General features: G+C 41.8%; 1 long non-coding RNA gene across 1 annotated transcript in view; it reads right to left on the reverse strand.

Annotated features, from left to right (window-relative positions):
* Nucleotides 1-20,197, reverse strand: part of LOC129137353 (uncharacterized) — a 441,478-nt gene that overhangs the window by 105,170 nt on the left and 316,111 nt on the right. The gene's annotated exons all lie outside the window — the stretch shown is intronic.

Below are 20,197 nucleotides of genomic sequence, written 5' to 3' on the forward strand. Positions count from 1 at the left end.
GCTTTGGTTGTCACCTCTTTATCTCTACCCTAGAAATGTTGGGCAGCCTTCCTCTGAGTCTCCTTGTCTCCTTCCTTGTTCATTTCCAGGTGATTCTCTACACTGTCCAGAATCAAAGTGTTAAAATTGAGTCTTGGCCTGACATGTCTGGTTTAAACATCTTCAACAGTTTCCAGTATCTGAAGGACAGGTTGTAAGCAGGGTGCACATAGAAGATGTTGATGGGACTTCTTGCAGATTTTTTTTGAATATTTTTTCATAATTTCTGCTTGAGCTTCTCTTGGCTTTTGCTACCTGCCACCTCTTCATCTGCTGGCACAAGGAGCACAAAGTGCTGAGGGGTTTTCAACCCACGAATAAAGGGAGAAAACCCTGAAGCATCACTTCCACTCCAGAACTCCCCTGCAGCGCAGTGACAGCCTGAACCTTCCGTCCATGGGCCTTGGCCTGAAATCACACCCCGGCTTGGGTTCTTCCCCATCTATTTCCTGCTTTCCCCGTTCTTATGCTGGCATCTCCTAGGACCATCTTCTTAATAAGCTACTTGTATGTGACTCCCCCTCTCAGGATCAACTTCTAGGGACCTGATCTAAAGCATCCCACTACCCCTGACCAAATTCAGTTTCAATAAATGGTCAAATGAGTATTTTTTTTACTTTTATAAATTTTTCTTTAATTTTTGCAAGTCCAAGCAGTTTTTTGCACTTTTAGTTTTAAGGAGAATGGTGCCTAATAATAAATTGTATCTTTGAAGGAAGTTAAAGTCTGTAGCCATTTTAATTTTAAAATTCATACAATTTCTGGTGGCCATTATTTGGAAAATTTCCTAGAGTTTAGACAGTTTCATTACATTTTCATAGAGCCATGAAGCCAGCTTCAAACAGCTTTTAGCCCCATTAAATTCTTTTTTTCCCTTCAACTTTCATTTTAAGTTCTGGGTGACGTGCAGGATGTGCAGCTTTTTTACATAGGCAAATGTGTGCCATGGTGGTTTGCTACACAGATCAACCCATCACCTAGGTATTCAATCAGCATTCATTAGCTAGTCTTCCTGATGCTCTTCCTCCCCTGCCACCCCCGACAAGCCCCAGTGCATATCGTTCCCCCCGATTAGTCCATGCATTCCAAATGAGTATTTTTATACTGCATTTACTAGCCCAATTCCATCTGTTTTATTTTAGTCCTGTTTCTCTCTTTTTTTTTTTCTCACCTTCTGTGCCCTTTCTCTGAAGGCATTTGAGTTTTTAACTCCTGACCCTTAGGCTTTAGACTAGGGTAGGATGATTTAGGTCTCTTGACAGTCTCATTCCATTATGTACGTCTGGCTTCAGCTTTCACCTCTCTGTCTCAGGCACCCTCATTTCTTCTAAGAGACACTTGATGTCTTCCCATTTTCTAACCATGCAGGTCCTCACTCAACTTTGTTTCTTTACACATGCTGCTTGATCTAAATGAAAGACTCTCTCTCCCCTGCTTAGGTCCACTTAGCAAAATTCTGTTCATCAAGGCCTTTATCACATGTTCATTCCCAGCGCATCACAGTTTAGAATAACTGAACAAAGCCCAGTGCTGGAGGAAATGAGAAAGAGAGACAAAAGGTAGAAAGTAAGAAGGAGAGATGATCCAGGGAGGCAGCTGTTTCTATTCTGGAATTCATGAAAGAATGCCAGGAGACAGGAAAACCTCCTCAATTCTGCACGATATTGGTATATTTCTGCTTGTTTCTGGGGATTTCATAGTTTTATCTCCTAGATATCTTTACTAAGAGTAAGAGACAGAGAGGGAGAGAGAGACAAAAAAGAGAATATGAATTTTTTAACATTCTCCACATTTCCAAACTATATTTGGACTTCTCCTCACCATAACATCATGAGGTCTACAGCTAACTTTGTTCCCATTTTAGAGATAATAAAACTGAGGTTTGGAAAAGTGACGACTCTTCAAGGACACGCAGCCTGCCCATATCAGATACATGATGTCAACCTAGTTTTAAGAATTGCAAGATCATGATCTCTATTCTAATAGCTCCTGGACCAGAGAAATCAAGTGAAGATATTTCCAAAAGACTTGTGTGTGACTTCCTGAGGCCAAAACAGGGTAAGCTGCAGGCGGAGGATGACTGGCAGGGTTCCACTGTGTGCTCCTCTGCCTTGTTGGCTCATAAAACTGAGGGTGCTCGGAAGCCGTGGTCACTGGGACCAGAGCTTGCCTTGACAACTTCATTTGAAAAATATGATACTGATTAGAATCCTGAGAAGAGAGAAATAAATTTATCCACTCTCTCACCTGTGGCCTCCTCTGATTTAACAAGTGTTCTTTATCATTATCTGTACTTTAAAGCTGTGGTTCTCAAAGTCTGTTCTGAGGATCAGCAGCATCAGCATCACCTGGGAACCTGTTAGAACTGCAAATTCACGGTCCACACCAGCCCCACTGAATCAGAAACTCTGGGGGTGGAGCCCTACAATTCATTTTAACATGCCTTCCAGGGGATTCAAATGCACATCTGAGTCTGAGAACCACTGATCTCAGAATGTGCAAAGCCCTCACAGATCTATTTTCTCAGTGTTTCTTTTGGAAACCTTGAATCTGTCTTGTTTTTTCCCCACTGCATCTTTGAGGATACTGAGGCTTAAAGGGGATGTGATTATCTGACATAAATTCAGATGGACTAGCTTTATAGCCAACCCACTTTCTTTGAGTATGGAGAATCTCCTACCCTATTCTCACCCTATGTCCCTGTGAGAGCCTCAACCAGGAGGATCAAAAGAGCTTTTCACCTCCACAGTGAGACAAGGCAACAGACATGTACTGATGCCATGTACGAACTAACTGATGGGGGAAGATACATTCAGACCAATCCACTTGACTTCGGCTAGGAAAATAATTTGGGTGTCCAAGTAGACTTTTGATCCATTAGAGATACATGTTGCCCCCATCAAAAAAAAGAAAAAAATCTTCAAGCCAGGCGCGGTGGCTCACGCCTGTAATCCCAGCACTTTGGGAGGCCAAGGCGGGTGAATCACGAGGTCAGAAGATCGAGACCATCCTGGCTAACACGGTGAAACCCCGTCTCTACTAAAAAATACAAAAAAAAAAAAAAAAAAAAAAAAAAAAGGCCAGGCGTGGTGGCGGGAGCCTGTAGTCCCAGCTACTCCGGAAGCTGAGGCGTGAACTGGGAGGCGGAGCTTGCAGTGAGGTGAGATCGCGCCACTGCACTCCAGCCTGGGGGACAGAGTGAGACTCCGCCTCAGGGGGGAAAAAAAAATTCAAACTGGTAAATAGTTTGTTGTTGCTGTTGTTGTTGTTGTTGTTTTTGAGATGGAGTCTCGCTTTGTCACCCAGGCTGGAGTGCAGTGGCACCATCTCTGCTCACTGCAACCTATGTCTCCCGAGTTCAAGCGATTCTCCTGCCTCAGCCTCCCGAGTAGCTGGGACTACAGGCACCTGCCACCACGTCCAGCTAATTTTTTGTATTTTTAGTAGAGACGGGATTTCACCCTCTTGGCCAGGATGGTCTGGATCTCCTGACCTCGTGATCCACATGCCTCGGCCTCCCAAAGTGCTGGGATTACAGGCTGAGCCACGAAGTGTTTTTAAAATTGTAAAGTGCCATAAAATTTTTTCAGAATTGATGAGCATCTACTCATCAATGAGCATCTACTCATCTTTTGATGAGCATCTACTCATCAATGAGCATCTACTCATCTTTTGATGAGCATCTACTATGCACGATTATAAAAGGAGGAAAATTCAATGATATTTCTGATGTGAATATGACCACAGTCACTCTCCTGCTTCAAACTTTCAGTTAATTTCTATGTGTCTAAAACACTGATTCTTAACCTTGGTTGCACATTAGAACACATTAAAATTCTAATGCTTACACTCTAACCCAGATCAATTAAATCCGAATCCCTGAAGAAATAATGTGGTATTTTGCAAAGATCCTGGATTGTTCCATACACAGCCATGTTTGAGAATCACTGATCCAGACACTTCAGTCTGCTTAGCATGGTCTATAAATGCCTACATGCTCCAGCCCCTGCATACTTGCTCAAAACTCCCAGAACTCAAGATCCTGGCCTATTTCTGTTTCTCAACTGCACCTCAGCAGCCTCCTCATCCCCAAGGCCTTTGCCTCTGCTGTTTCTCTTACCAGGATGCTAGAGCCAGCAGCTTTTCCCGTGGCTGACTCTTTAGCATCCTTCACGTCTCAGTCCAAATGCCTCCTATTCTAAAAGCACTATGTTGGCCGCTTCATCTAAAGTCATGCTCAATGTCATTCTCACTTACCATCTGGTTTATCTCTTTGGAAGCATGTTTGACAGCCTTGATTTTGTATTTATTGACTTGTGTGTTTCTGATCTTGCTCCACTTTAATGGAGGATCCAGAGAACAGATGCCTCGCTCTTTCTATTCTATGTCCCCAGGATCTGGAAAAAAAGTCTGGTTCAATAAATATGGCTTGAATAAATGAATGAAGGAAAATGAATGAACTCCAAAAGTCCAGTGATTAATCTTCAGTCCTGTAAATCGTATTCAGGACTTGAACTCCAGTGTTCTGAGTCCAGGGTCATTGATTTTTTCCGGCTCAATCTAACTGACCATATCTGCTTTCACTCTATTCACACCTGTTTAAACCCACAAGGTTAGAAGAGACATGCTGTTCCTAATAAAGGACCTGGGACTTGGTGACTCGGAGTTTACCTTACGCGATGTGGCAAGGAGTAGGCAAGTAGGCACAGCACAAAAAAACAGCTGTGCAAATAGCATCACCTCCAGTCCAATTTAAATGAAGTCAGTAAATTATGCCTCCAGACCCTAAACTATTTAGTTCACCATGTTGGAGAAGGAAAAAGGACTGTACAGAGAAGCAATTTCTCAACCCAAGTATTTCATTAAAAAACAAATGGAAGGGGCCCCCATGGGAAAACGTGGCACTTGATCTGATTGTGGGAGACACTTTCTTAAAAAATGGAATAATCAAATGGTGGCTCACCTACTCCAGTCAGTTCTCACCATTAGTAATAATGGAAGGCCATGAGCTGGGATGAAATTCAGCCCATAGCATGCCCTGGAGGAGACACAGAGGGACAGGAAAGCCCTCTGCCAGCAGAAGCAATAACACCAATGTTAACAGTAAGTCCCCTTTGTCAACTCTTTGGGGAGAGTTATTATGGGGGGGTGCTGTTAACATATTTCTTCCTCTCCATTGTTTCTGACAATGGCAATAAGCCTGTGGATAATATTTTGTTAGCATAACATGCACAGCCGGACCGGCCCTTGCTCTTTTGCAACCCACAATAAAACAATCTCATCCAATATCAGTATCAGAGAAGGCTGAGTCTACACAGTCATCGCTGAGAGTTAAATACCAGTATTTACCTAGCTAGCATTTGTTTTAAAAGAATGTTTGGAGGAGCAGGGGGTAATTTAATAACAACAGTTTTTTTATAATTATAATTCTAAGAACAAAGCCAGAGAGTTCTTGTTTCCATTTGTGAGAAGAGGGGCCACGCAACTTGCCTATAATCCCTTAGTTACTGAGTAGCAGAGCTGGGATTAACACCAAGTAGAACACAATTCATAACATACAATATATTTAAGAAGCCTCTATGGGCACTAATAATAATAATAATAATAGTAATAGCTTACTATTATTATTATTTACACTTAACAAATGTTAGGTAAATGACAACACTGTCAGTGCATTACACACACGATGTTATTTATTTTTCTATTTTTTATTTGTTTTTTGTTTTTCTGAGACAGGGTCTCACTCTATCACACAAGATGGAGTGCAGTGGCATGATCTCAGCTCACTGCAACCTCTGCCTTCCAGGCTCAAGCAATCCTCTCACCTCAGCCTCCTGAGTAGCTGGGACCACAAGCATGTGCCACCACTTCCAGCTAACTTTCATATTTTTAGTAGAGACGGGGTTTTACTATGTTTCCCAGACTGGTCTTAAACCCCTGGGCTCAAGCAATCTGCTCACCTCAGCCTCCCAAAGTGCTGGGATTATGGTGTGAGTCACTGCGCCCAGCCCATAGTCTTATTTAAATATCACAATAAGTCATTTAATTCTCATTACAACTCTACCAAGTAGGAACTATTACTTTCTCTTTATAGATAAAAATACCCAGGGTCAGAAAGTTTAATGGCTTGATTAAGTTAAGAGTCAAGAATGGACAGAGCTGTCATTGGAACACACATCTTTCCAGCTCTTTTTGTTCTTCCTTGGTATTTTGTATGAACTAGACTAGAAATCACCAAGCTTCTCACAGTACCAAGAATATTGAACTAAGAGGTTTGAAACCTGATTTGGCTACTAAGTCATCCTGTGACCTTTGAATGGATCCTCTCTCCTTTCTGACAGGTCGTTGGGCTGGTCTGTCTCCATCGCATCTTAATTCCTGGTCTAGCACTCTTCTCCACTGCATGCAAACTTGGAGGATGCACACAAAACCACCATCTGGTATGCTGTCCAACTGGGTTCTTTCAAATGTGAGATCACCTGGTTTAAAAAATTAATGACGAAAGCAAACCTTACTGGACACAAGTCTCAAAAAGACAAAAGAGCTTGAGCTGCTATTGGAAATAAACAGGAGATACTCCTATGTCCTTGTTACTATTATTTGCAGGAAAAGAGGAGCAAGTGATTCATTCTTTCACTCCATGTACTCTTCACAAGGGGCTTTGGGGAATAAAAAGAAAAAAACAATTCTGGAGCTGAGAACATAATTACAATGAACTTGAAAATGAGGTAAAGACCAAATTAAAGCAGTAAGCCTTAGGCATAAATACAAATGGATGACTATCAGCAAGTCTCTCGTGGCAGCAAATAAAAAGAAATACATAGAGAACTTCTTGCTATTAAAATAAAAGTTGGAAAAAAACATGGGAGGTACCACAGAGGCAGAATCCAAGGGTGTTGAATTCCTCATAGGGCTCTGAATAGACACCATCGTAATAGCAATAGTGACTAACAGTTCTTGCAGGGTGAATGCAAACTGGGTGTGTGGTGTGCATTTTATGTGCAACATCTCATTGAGTTCCCACCCAGCTCTGCGGAGTAGGTGTCATCACTACCCTCATTTTACAGACGAGATGAGCAAATGGACTCAGATGCCAAAAACTTGTCTAGATCATTCAACTACTCAGCAAGGCAACCAGGATTCAGAATCAGACTGTCCTCATCCTGAGCTCTTTCTTCCACCCACTGTGATGGGCTGTTCACTGGGGAATAATTTAAGAAAAGCCCTTGGCATTGGCTCTATTCCAGAACGGGGAAAATCTTCAGTCAAGTGATAAGATGATGAACTCAACTTCCAGTGGCCAAGTTTGCAATATTGGCTCTCTCTGCCTCCTTTCTTATTCTCTGCCCAATTTCTTAACCACCTCTGCTCCGTCATTGCCCTCCCTCCCCATTATATATGACATTTCTTTCTTCCTTCCTCTTTACATTTATACTACTTTATTTGGTTATTGATCACTTATCAACTGGTTGATTCATTCATTATTCTTCAAACGTCTCTCAAGTTCATACTGCAATGCCAAGCTTGGGCTGAGATGCTGAGCACAAAGAAGAATGCAGGGCAGGGATGTAATGGGAGGCAAAGGAAATTTCCCCAGGGAGCTCACAGTACACTGAAGGAAATGTATAGACAAATGTACTCTCAGCCCATAGTCGAAGGGGTGCAGCAGACAGGGAGTACACAGAGAGAACACCAAAACCTACTCTGCAGAGGACAACAGGTTCTCTAGAAGAAGTGTCTGATGTTGGAGAGCAGAGGCTGTTCCCCCTTGCCTAGGATCATGCACACAGGAGGGCTGTGATGCTCAAACTCTGCCATGCATGAAAACCACCAGGGGACTGGTGGAAAACACAGAGCACAGGCCTCATACCCATATAGGCCATAGATTCTCATATGGGGGCCTTGGTCATGTCAGGAACTAAAATGGTTAAAAAGTTGCCAAAGTGATTTCATTTCATGTGATCTGAGCTGCAGCAGGAAGGCAAGGCATACTTGCTAAGAAATGCATGCAAACATACACACAGATGTCATAGAAATAAAGCAAATAAATGTTAGCCCCTCCACATGGACAATATTTTATAACCACCCTATACACTTGCATGAGCATCACTGGCTGAGAAAATTCACTTTATTGAGACCCCAGGAACTGAAATGAAGGATAAACATGCTTGGCTCAAAATTATAATAAGAGGTTTAATGAACAACAAAAAACACTCACCATCCAAAAACGTGACTTGAAACATCACGTTCAAGATGTTTCTGAGATTCTGAGGCCAGAGCTGGTAAAACCTGGGCCCTTCCTCCTACCCCATAGTGCTTCATTTATCTTCCTGAGTGGTCACCCAAGGCCAGTGCCCAATTTGATGTTCATACCCCTGATGCATCTTTAGAATCCACAGCCATGCTGAGTCTTAAAAGTGCCACAATTTTCAAAAATATTTTTCTCCACTAAACTATCATTGCTCCTCCACATAGACACTGATCCTGCCTCTCTAGCAAATTAACCAGACTCAACCTCTTGATTTTTAACCTCCTGATTTCCACATATTGCATAGAAGCTATTGCCTGACTAATCCACCATCTGCCGAAAACTAATCAAAAGTAATTATTCCAAGTCTTTGCTATTGTAAATTGTGCTCCAATGCCTGGGGCCAAAGGGAAGGAGAGCATTAGGACAAATACCTAATGCATGGAGGGCTTAAAACCTTGATGATGGGTTGATAGGTGCAGTAAACCACCATGGCACATGTATACCTATGTAACAAACCTGCACTTTCTGCACATGTATTCCAGAACTTAAAGTAAAATAAAATACAAATACAAATAAGAAATAAATTAACCTTAGAATATTTAAAAAGTAATTATTCATGCATGTGACAAGTATTTATTGAGCAACTACTAGGTACCCAGCTCTGCTCCAGGCACTGTGTCTTCTGTAATGGAAACACAGACATAGTTTTCCATTCACAGAGAGCTTGGGAAAACAGTCATTGAAAAATTGAAAAAATAAACAAGTGATTAACAATATGAAGTGTTTTGAAGGGACATTCACAGAGCATGGAAATAGAAAAATAACAGAGGTGATAGTTTAGATGCATGTGAGTAATAAGAAAACTGAGGACACACCATCGCCAAAGACCCTGAGTCAGGACAGGGTTTGAAAGTTTTAAGAAATTGAGTATCAAGGTGAGAGGATAATGAGAAAAGGGAGGAATAGTGTGAGAGCACATTGGAAAGGTTGAGTGGGCTACCTGACCTGAGACCTTGTAGCCATGGATGGTCCAATCCTATTTAACATAAAATGGAAGGGAAAGCCACTGAAGAGTTTGAGCAGGAAAGTGATATGATTTGTTCAAAGGAATCCCTGGATAGGCTACATTTTTTTCATCCATTCATCAATTGATAGATATGTGGGTTTTTTCCACCTTTTAGCTATGATGAATAGTGCTGCCATGAACATTTGTGTACACTTATTTTGCTATCTGATTTCAATTCTTTTGAGTATATAACTAATAGTAGAATTGCAGGGTCATACGGTAATTAGATGTTTGACTTATTAAGGAATTTCCAAACATTCCCACAGTGACTGAACCATTTTACATTCCTATCATCAATGTATGGGGGTTCTAATTTCTCCATATCCTTTACATGCTACAATATGGATGAACACTAAACACGTTATGCTAAGTGAAAAAGTCAGACTCAAAAGACCACATACTGTATAATTCCATTTATATGAAATGTCTGGAACAGGCAAATCTACAGAGACAGAAAGCAGATTAGTGGTTTTCAGGAACAGGGAAGGGGAAGTATGGGGAGTAACTGCTTAATGGGTGCAAGGCTTCCTTTTGGGGTGATGAATTAGAGTTCTAAGTTATGAAATTAGTAGTGATGGTCACAAAATGTTTAGAATATATTTAATGCCACTGAATGGTACACTTTAAAATGGTTGAAATGGTACATTTTATAGTACATGTATTTTACTACAATTTTTTAAAAGGATGCCTGGCAATTGCCTGAAGAAATAGAGGTAGGAGGGGAAATACAGGGCCATAGGGAGGGATGCATGAAGATGACTTCAGTCCTCTAGGTGGGAGCTGATGAAATAGCAGGGAGGCAGTGGTGTCCTGCAGAGGAGAAGGGAATTTCATCTGGTTGATGCCTTGTTCCTTCTTAATGCAACCTATTTTTTTGTTTCCTATAAATTTAATCCCTTGTTGTTCCTTCTTAATGCAACTTCTTTGTGTGTTTTCCGTAAATTTAACCCTCATATCCACAGATTCACCCTGAGGTCTCTCCTCCCACTGAGTCCTCTGTCAAACCAGAGGCCATGTCTTATTACATTTGTTAAATAAATAAAATAAATCAGTAGCATCAGATAGCTTACGGCTGTGTGTGCAAACCTGCTGAGCAACTCTCCTCATTATACCTTTCCTCCCCACTTTCCTATCCCAGCCAACTATGGGTCCTGAGCTGCATGGAAGTAAGAAAGTCCTAAAATCAATACAGTATTTAACGGGAAGGCACTGAAGCGTGGCCAGCCCAGAAGCAATCTGCTGACTTGAAAGCATCAGGAGGGCTTCTCAGGTCCAGCTGCTGCCTGTCCAAGCAGCAGTGGAAGCCCCAGAAAGACAAATTGCAGTCATCAATCCCAGAGAAGAAAGACTTTCATGCTACCTCCTGTATCAGCAGGAGGGAGAAAGAGTTGCAACCTGGTAGCTCTGTTTCTGAGATGGTAATGAGTATCATTCCTGACATCGGATGACAGTGGACTTAAAAGCAAGTCAGAAATTGCCCTGTGTTTCCTGTTAGAAGCCTGACTTTTTATGTTGCAGGGTCAGCACAGGCCAGGCCTGTTGGTGTGACTCTGCAGAGAAAGTGCTCTGATCCCATTAATATGAACTCTACCTCTTTCAACCCTAACACGAATAAGCATTCTGTCATCCACCTTGCAGCAAAGATCAGGGACAAGAGGCAAAGCTCAGAACCACCAAAAATAAACACGGCAGGCTTGTACAAGCATCATTCACTGCATTGTCCTCTCAAATAAACATAGCAGACTTGTGCAAGCATCATTCACTGCGTTGTCTTCTCATATAATATGGCCTTGCATGCCTGTGCCAGTTATAGTGACATCTGGTGCTGGGCATTATCACATGTTTTTTCTTTTTCTTTTTTTTTTTTTTTGAGAAGAGTTTCACTCTGTGGCGCAGGTTGGAGTGCAGTGGCATGATCTCGGCTCACTGCAACCTCCACCTCCCAGGGTCAAGTGATTTTCCTGTCTCAGCCTCTGGAGTAGCTGGGATTATAGGTGTCCACCACCACACCCAGCTAATTTTTGTATTTTTAGTAGAGATGGGGTTTCACCATGTTGGCCAGGCTGGTCTCAAACTCCTGATCTCAAGTGATCCACCTGCCTCGGCCTCCCAAAATCCTGGGATTACAGGCAAGAGCCACCGTGCCTGGCCCTTCACATTTTATTACATGAAAAAAAATTATTTTATTAGGCATCCCTCCATAGAAAGCAATGTAGCAAGGAGGATAAGACTATTGTCTCTTAAGTCACACAAATCCATATGTAACAATTGACTCCACCACTTTCTAGTAGAGCGACCTCAGGAAGGTTACTTAGACTCTTAAAGCCCCAGGTTCCTTATCTGAAAAATGGACATCACAGTATCTACTTCATGAAGCTACCAGGGAGTATATGATGTATGGATGTTAAATACATAGCTCAGTGCCTGCAAATATAAATGTTCAATAACTTTTAACTGTTATTGTTGGAATCATTGTCTTATGCAAAAGCAGGGAATTCCACTGCTCTTCTGATCTTATCCAGGATGAGAGAAATGCATGTCAAAAACCAGAAGTGAGTAATATATTTCATTCTCAAATTTCCCTCACCAGAACCCACATTCATTATTGACCAGGAGTCCTGGCTTGAGTTATTTATTCTTTGTCTAACAGGTAGAGGACCTCCTTGAGTTCTTGAGAAGGGGCACCACCCACAGGAGAGAGAAATGGGGCCTACCCATAGGTCACCATGGAAGAAGAGGAGGGGGATCTGGAAAGAAACTCAGCACCCACTATTCAGGGCCCCCTCCCAGCCTGACTCCCTTGAGTTTTGACCCACTGTCTGTGCCTCTGCACAGCAAGTGGGGTGCTTGCCCAGGAGACTCTCTCAAAGGACAAGCCTGCCAAAGCATCCTCCCACATTTGAGACTCATTGCACTGTAAAGCCGTGATTACAATAGTTCGAGTGATGACTTACAGGTTCATGTTGGGTACGAGAGGTGAGGCTGGAAACCACTCACTAAGAGTTGGAAACCACTTCACTACGGTGAGTAAAAACTTACTTCAAGAAAACTTACTGCAAGTGAAAGAATGTTTATACCAACTTGACTCATCATGGGCCCAAACTGGAAATATCTACCTGTCCATCAGCAGAGTGATTAGTATGGTACACAATTTCATTTACACAAAGTCCAAAAATAAACCAAACTAACTGATGGGGATCAATGTAAAAATAGTGGTTACCTTGTCAGGCAAGTGACAAAACGGTGTTGGAAGGTTCTACTTCTTGATATGGTGTTTACACAGGTGTTTTATTTTATGAAACTTATTTGGGCTCTAAACTTATGATTCCTGCACTTTTCTGCGCACATGCTTCATTTGTTTTTCAAAAGAGGTTTACTTGGCTGGGCTCGATGACTTACCCCTGTAATCCCAGCACTTTGGAAGGCTGAGGCGGGCAGATCACGAGGTCAGGAGTTCGAGACCAGCCTGGCCAACATGGCAAAACCTCGTCTCTACAAAAAATACAAAAATCAGCCAGGTGTGGTGGCAGGCGCCTGTAATCCCAGCTACTCGGGAGGCTAAGGCAGGAGAATCGCTTGAACCTGGCAGGCAGAGGTTACAGTGAGGCAAGACCATGCCATTGCACTTCAGCCTAGGCAATAAGAGCAAGACTCCATCAAAAAAAAAAAAAAAAAAAAAAGAGGTTTACTTAAGTCTAAAGCACTGGCTTCCTAAAGTCTCCCTGAGGCACTGAGAAGATTCAAAACCCGTGGCTTCAGCAGACAAGGATAATGGCACCCAGTGCTAGGGACCAGCACCCTCTGTACCACGCATCAGGGGTTTTGCAGTGGTCAGCAGCAGGACGAGCAGCACTGTGGGCCACAGAAGCCAGGACACCAGGAGATGCTACAGGAGCTGAATGTGTCACATGGTGGAGCACACATGTGTAGACACCCCTCAGTTAGACATTCCCTGGAAATATTTAGGGAGAGCTTGGAACACCCTGACCTTCCTACACAGTGAGTTAGTGTGCATAGAGAAAACATGCCATTTTTTAAAAGTTACTGTGACCCTGTTTTGATCCTCAGGCTGGTGACAACTAAAACATACGATTTTAATATGTTTCGTGAAAAGTTCCTTGCAAAATGGATGTAACAAACTGTGGGTTAACAAGTACTTAAAAAATGTTCATTTCTCTTTTTCTCACACCAAATGGGATTCATTGGGACATAATAAAATTATTTCCTCAAATTTAATAGAATTAAAGAAGAATCTGAATTTCTGAGCTATAGACACATCTGAATTTTTATTCTGGATGAATGTTATTTAAATCAAAATGTCCTTCTCTGTTCAAACAACATTAATATTAATGACTATCAAACTGAATATAAAATTGCTCACTCATGACACCCTGTCCTATTAAATAAAATTGTTATCTTTAAGCATCAGTCAATGGGCATATGCTAAATTTGGTAACCACTACTAGTCACTGAATATGGAGATTTTTCAAAAACTTTGATGTTATAAATATCACTACAATAAAACGTTTCGGTATAGTCGGTTTGTTTTTCCCTAACTTTTGGAATATTGACAATAATTAATTGGAATTTATCTCTACTTATTAGGAGTTGGGCATGTTTACATTCTGTGAAATATGCTTCCTGAGTTCTTCCTTTTAAAAATTATAAATTTCACTGCCAGAGTTTATTTTTAGCTTGCACTTTTTTTTTTTTTTACTTTATTCATTCATTTTTTAAAATTTCCCTTGCAGGGTTACTTGGGAAAAGTTCAGAAGGATTTCGGCTCTCATGTTCAACTCTGGCCTAAGTGGGCACTGCAGATTCATAGAGAGAGGTAGTTCTGTAAAAGGCAAATTTTATGGCTGTGAGTTTATCCAGGCTTTTGAAATAGGAACAGCCATGTGCAGCCCCCTCTCGATATGTCTCAACCAACCGAAATCAGACTTCATATTCAAATCGTATCTGGCCGAATTACTTCCAATCTAAAATGGCTTTGAAATTTTTCATATTAATGGATTTGAATATATAAAGTAATAAGAGAAATCTATAGACCTATATAGTTTTAAAGTTTTATGTATGTGAACCTGGAAATATTAGAAATGTAGCTCATCCTGATGAACAATATTCGCAATGTAAGAAGATCTATGATGTGACCTGTGTGCTGGGGAAGGACTTGCCCAATAGTGTGATCAGTTTCTTAAAGGTCATGAGCAGGAATCTAAGGCAGGGAAGATACTATAGTGGACAAAAGAAAAAAAGAATGAATGAAATCATCTAAAATATTCTTATTTGCCTCTAGCGGGATGCTGGAAGGCCTGTATGCCTCTTCCCACAAATGTCATGCTGCACTCACCAAGTCCTCAGATTTAAATTTTTTTCCCCAAATGTTTCCAAATGGTTTATTAAAGTGATATTGAGTAGGAATTTTAAAGGGGAAATAATTGATAGTAAAAAAAAAAAAAGAAAGAAAAAATGGATATGGCAAGTGTAAGGGTTAAAATGTTTCTGCTATTAAGAATAAAGTAGGGTTCTGAGCTCCCTGGCATCCAACATAAAGAAGGAAACATGGTTTATTTCACATGAGATGAGAAATCCTACCAATTCTATAACTGAGTCAAAGAAGAAGCTTGATTTTTGAGTGAAATTTCTTTTCTGGTCCATTATGAAAGGGTCACAGGGAAATATGAAGGTATTACCTGCCAAAATTTACTGCAAATGCAGAAGTTGAATTCATTCTTTGAGGTTTAAGAGTGACCTTCAATTAAAGTAGAGATGTTGGCTGCCATTCAATTCAGCAATGGCAATTGGAGGAGGACTAGGATGATATATTTCAGGTTTGTAATAAGAGTCCTGCAAAGGCCTCTATTGCATTTAGGTTTCCAGGGAATGATCCTTTGGTTAGCTCAGGGGTCCACCTGGACAAAGATTGAGTGTCTAGAGGCAAGGTCAGCGTGATGTTTAGAAATCAGTGTTTTACAAAACTTATGGATCATCAGAATCACTTTTTTTTGTCACACTGAATCAAAAACACTGAGGGTAGTGCCTAGAAATGTGTATTTAAAAAAAAAGAATTCACTCCCCAGATGAGTCAAAAGTGGACAGTTTGGGTCAGCATTTGGAAACAAATGATTGAGAAAGCTCTTCCAGAAGCCTTTCTCTGTGTTCTGGCCTTTGGCAGGACCAAGAGGAAAATAAAAGGCAACAGGGAACCCTAAAGATTATATACAATGCAGGTCATCTCATGTGGAAGATCGAGGGTAAAAACTTCTTAAGAGCTGCTTAGAGGACTTAACAGTTTGTAGAAGAAAGCACAGAGTCCAGGCCGTGAGCCCACCACCCTAGCATGTCCACCTTTTCCATTCATGGAGACCAGATACTCCCTGCAAGGCTCAGGGGCCCATTACAGTCATTCTTTTCACGTGGAGATGCCTGTCTGCTCTGGCAAATTTTGATAAATGCAATGCCAAGTTGAGCAGTGTACAACCACCGCAAGCAGTATTAATCAAAGAAGGGGCTGGTAGATCTCTCGGGTACTTTTGTAGCGAAGGAAAAATAATCACATGTCTGATTTCTTCAAATGACCACATTTGTTCATTCGTTTTTTTTTTTTTTTTTTTCTTAACCTAAAAATAAGGCTGCCTGCACTCCAATAGTTAGACTAGTATCATTGGCTCATGTCTAAAAAGATGTCCCCTGGAGGCCTATTCTTGATTTGTACTCTCTCCAGGTCCCCAAAACACTAAATAAATGAAAGTGGATGGCTTTTAATGAAAGCTTTAGCCTTCTCAGTTAAGCTTTTAATTGTGTGACAGCCAAACACACACACACACACACACACACACCACATCCTGAGCTGTTTATTGGCATTACAAACTCTCGGCCTAAATGTCAAGCTATGCCACAGAAACATGAACAGTTCAGTTTATTAATGGCAAGTTCGAAGGTTGTTCCCATCATTTACTGCAATGGGGACTCCAGCTTGCTCAAGCTCTTAGCTTCTAACACAGATCAACACAATCCCAGTGTTGACTTAGAGCATATTAGAAACCCAAAGCACAGGAGAGACTGATGAAACTCCTTGGCAGGCCCCGAGTAATCTGTATGCAGAAACCTGAAGCATAAAGACAAGAGGTGTTGCATTGACTTAGATTAAAGTGCATTCCACGGTTGCCTCTTTTGGATCTATTTACTGTTGATTTGCTGTAGAGCAATGTCTGGGCCTTCTTTCTTTCATCAGATAGTAGCCATCATGTCATCTTCTTCTATAGGGTTGCTGTGATGTTTTGATATAACATGTTTTAGCATGTCTAAAACAGTATCTGACACATAGGAGGTTTTCAAAACAATAGCGACAAGTCTAATTAAGGGAGAAAATGTTTGTTAAAAATGTATACGCGGCTGGGCGCGGTGGCTCACGCTTGTAATCCCAGCACTTTGGGAGGCCGAGGCAGGTGGATCACGAGGTCAGGAGATCGAGACCACGGTGAAACCCCATCTCTACTAAAAATATAAAAGATTAGCCGGGCGTGGTGGCGGGCGCCTGTAATCCCAGCTACTGGGAGAGGCTGAGGCAGGAGAACGGCGTGAACCCGGGAGGCGGAGCTTGCAGTGAGCTGAGATCGCGCCACTGCACTCCAGCACTTCAGCCTGGGTGACGGAGTGAGACTCCGTCTCAAAAAAAGAAAAAAAAAAAATGTATATGCTACGGTTTACTCTTGAATTGAGAAGTTCATTCTTTCAGTTGGGGAATTCAAAGACAAACACTTACAGTAAAGATCGCATCCAGATGAAGGCCTATGAGGCACATGAAAATAACAATTGAAAGTTCAGCAACGAATCAGGCAAGACATTCTGATGCTGACTCCCACATTCCTAGTGGTACCTCCAGATCAAAACATGTCTACCTGGATCAAACGCAAGAGTCACTTTTCCACTTCCTTTTGTCATGTCATTAACGTGACAAAATGCTGAAGGGACAGGAAGCTATGGAGAAAGAACAATGCCAGCTGACAGTAAGGAGAATGGAAGCATCCTACCCTAATGCTTAATGTGAATATGCTGGATATTATGAGTTCATGACACCTTCTTCCCATATGAAAAGAGTAGAAAATTGACCCAAGGAAATAACCTTGGGCCAATAAATATCTATCACCCCATAGGCATCTCAATGCATATAAATCCCTTAGTATTTCATCAAGGGAAATGGAGTCATCACCACTGGAAAAACAAGCAGCCAAGTAAAGATGGGTATCTTCATGTTTTCTTAAGAAATTGCTCCAGGAGAATTCAGCCTCATCAACCTGCAATTTACAGACCCAGAAGCTTTGCTTTATATGGTTCTACCCACATCTCCTGTAGACATCATCTCCCCTTCAGCCACAAAGGGTAGGTATCAGTTTATCAGAAGGTAGAAGACACTTGGTTACTGCCGGTAAATTTAACAGCAGTTACTGAAAATGACTCGGTTAAATTCTTGTCCAGTAAATGTTATCGGTTTTCAAGTGGTAGAAAAGAAAGGTTTTGTGGATGTCAGGGGCCCCAAATAAACCTCTGTGACCTGGAGTTTGACTTCCCTGTAACTACGGCAGGTGAAGAATGGAAAAGTCTTAATGACTAGCACTGTGTGCTAACGTGCTACCAAAGAATGATCATGCTAAGGTCATTAGCTCTGAACCATAGTGTTTACCCAAGACCTGAGGCTCACCCACACTGGGCAACATGGCCCCAGGAGCCCAAAGACATATCCATAAGCTGTCATGTTCTGTGAGCCTAGCATCTACCAGTACCGTGTACTCAGCATGCATAGTTTATGCCTCACATAGTTCTCCTAGTGTATGGGTGAGAAAGCAGATTCAAAGAGATTAAGTAACTTGCTCAAAGGCACGTGGCCAGTGAGTGGCAAAACAAGGCTTGAACCTAGTTCTGCCACTCCAAGTCTAGTGCACTAAACCCCAACTTTATCCTGTCTCTTTATGTACTGTTGTTGGAACATAAATATCACTCGGGAGGTGAGAAGTCATTTCTATTCTTGCTATAACCTCCTCATCCAGCACAGGACTTATTTCAAAACATGTGTTCAGTAAGTATCGGATGAGGGGATGATGTCAGGACAACTGACGTTGAGACTATGGGCACTCTTAGTCCCTTTAACGCCTTGCCTCTGTTTATACCTGACACTGGATTAGACATTCTTCATATATGTTTTCTATCTGGAATTTGTGTCTTGACTTTACTATGCAATATTGCCTTTGTCCTCTGCCTCCAGAGTCTCCCATTTCCCAGGGGAGCATTCCTAGTTTCATTCTAGCATTATTCACTGGACGACCCCTCCTCCCACCTGTCCTTTCCTCTGCACCACCACAGCTGCCCCTTGACTGGCCCTCGAGCAAAGGCTCCATCTCCCACCCCTAAGCAAAAGAGGAAGGTCATTTAGAATAGAAGGATTCGATGCCCTTGGCACTAGAGAAAACGCAGACATTCAGGAAAAGTCTGGGCTGGGAAAAATCTTATGACTTGTGCATTTACACCTGGCATTAGAGTTAGTAAGTCATGTTTAAAACAAACCATCAGAAAACTGCTTTATTTTCATAAAGGTATAAATCTCCCAAATTAAGTAGGATGGCTCACATTCTCCTTTCTAGGTTCCTTCTTTAGTGACCGCAGAGAAGAGAGAGGAAGGAGTGATCCCAGAAACATGTAACAACATATTTGAGGAATAGGGAAATATGAATGCTTCATTTAATGCTTAGTTATGACTGAGGAGCTCTTTATATATAATCAAATGTCTCAACATCATAAATATGTATCACCACAAAATATGATGGAATTAAATTTAAAGTAAAGATATGCAGAGTAGATGAGAGTTTCTAGTTATATCACATCTAGGCTGTTTAGGTGCCGAGATTTCCTTTTGCAACAGGAAGGATCTTTATAGAATGTTTCCAATGCCTTCTTCGTGAAGAATGTCCTACGTCTGCTGGGTTTGGCGACATATAATGTCCACCACTCTCATCTTCTTAAATTCTGTGTGGAAAGCATGTGAGGCAGGAGCAATCTCTGAGTCATACCCAGGCCGGACATGTGTTCCTGGATGCTCTGGGCCCCCTGCAGCCTTCCTCTGATTACTCTATCACTATTGATTGCTTTTCCTGGGCACCTGGCTAATGATTGCAATAAAATGTGACTACGGAAGAGCTTCCTGTTCCGTAAAGATCAGCCTTGATGGTGATCAACCTTGACCTGACAGTGACCTAGGCAGCGTGAGCCTAGAAGATAAGATAGGTAGGGGTGTGTGTGTGTGTGTGTGTGTGTCTGTGTTGTGTCACTGATGTAAGACAAGGCAAGTAAGCAAAATAATTCAGGCCATATGGTCTTGGTTGGCACATACTACCCAGGAAAGATGGGTCCAGACAAGCAAACCCATAATAATAAGTTTCCTATGAAACAGCACGAGATGACACTCCCCGCTCCTCCACACCCTAGCTTCAGGCCTAACCATTCACCAGCAAGCTGGTCCCAAAGTCTCCGCTCCATACCTCCGCTTCATTTCCTGCTTTTAACCCCTGCAGGCTTGGTCCGCCATGTATTCTCCACACCTGGCTATGTGAAATTTGAATGGACATTTCAATGGAGAAATCCACTGCTGTCTCCAAAGTGCCCAAAAGTGCCAATTAACCCATACTGGCTTTTAAACCCACAGCCACTAAAATCTCGCTGGGGCAAGGACTGTGCCAATGAATTTGCAGCTAGCTGTAGGTACGGAGGTACCAGCGAATTTCACTGGCACCAGTGCCCTTCTCTGTCTTATATTTCAACAGCAGCTCAGTCTGGAAGCTTCTATT

Source organism: Pan troglodytes, chromosome 18 (assembly GCF_028858775.2).
Source record: "Pan troglodytes isolate AG18354 chromosome 18, NHGRI_mPanTro3-v2.0_pri, whole genome shotgun sequence".
Lineage (NCBI taxonomy): Eukaryota > Metazoa > Chordata > Mammalia > Primates > Hominidae > Pan > Pan troglodytes.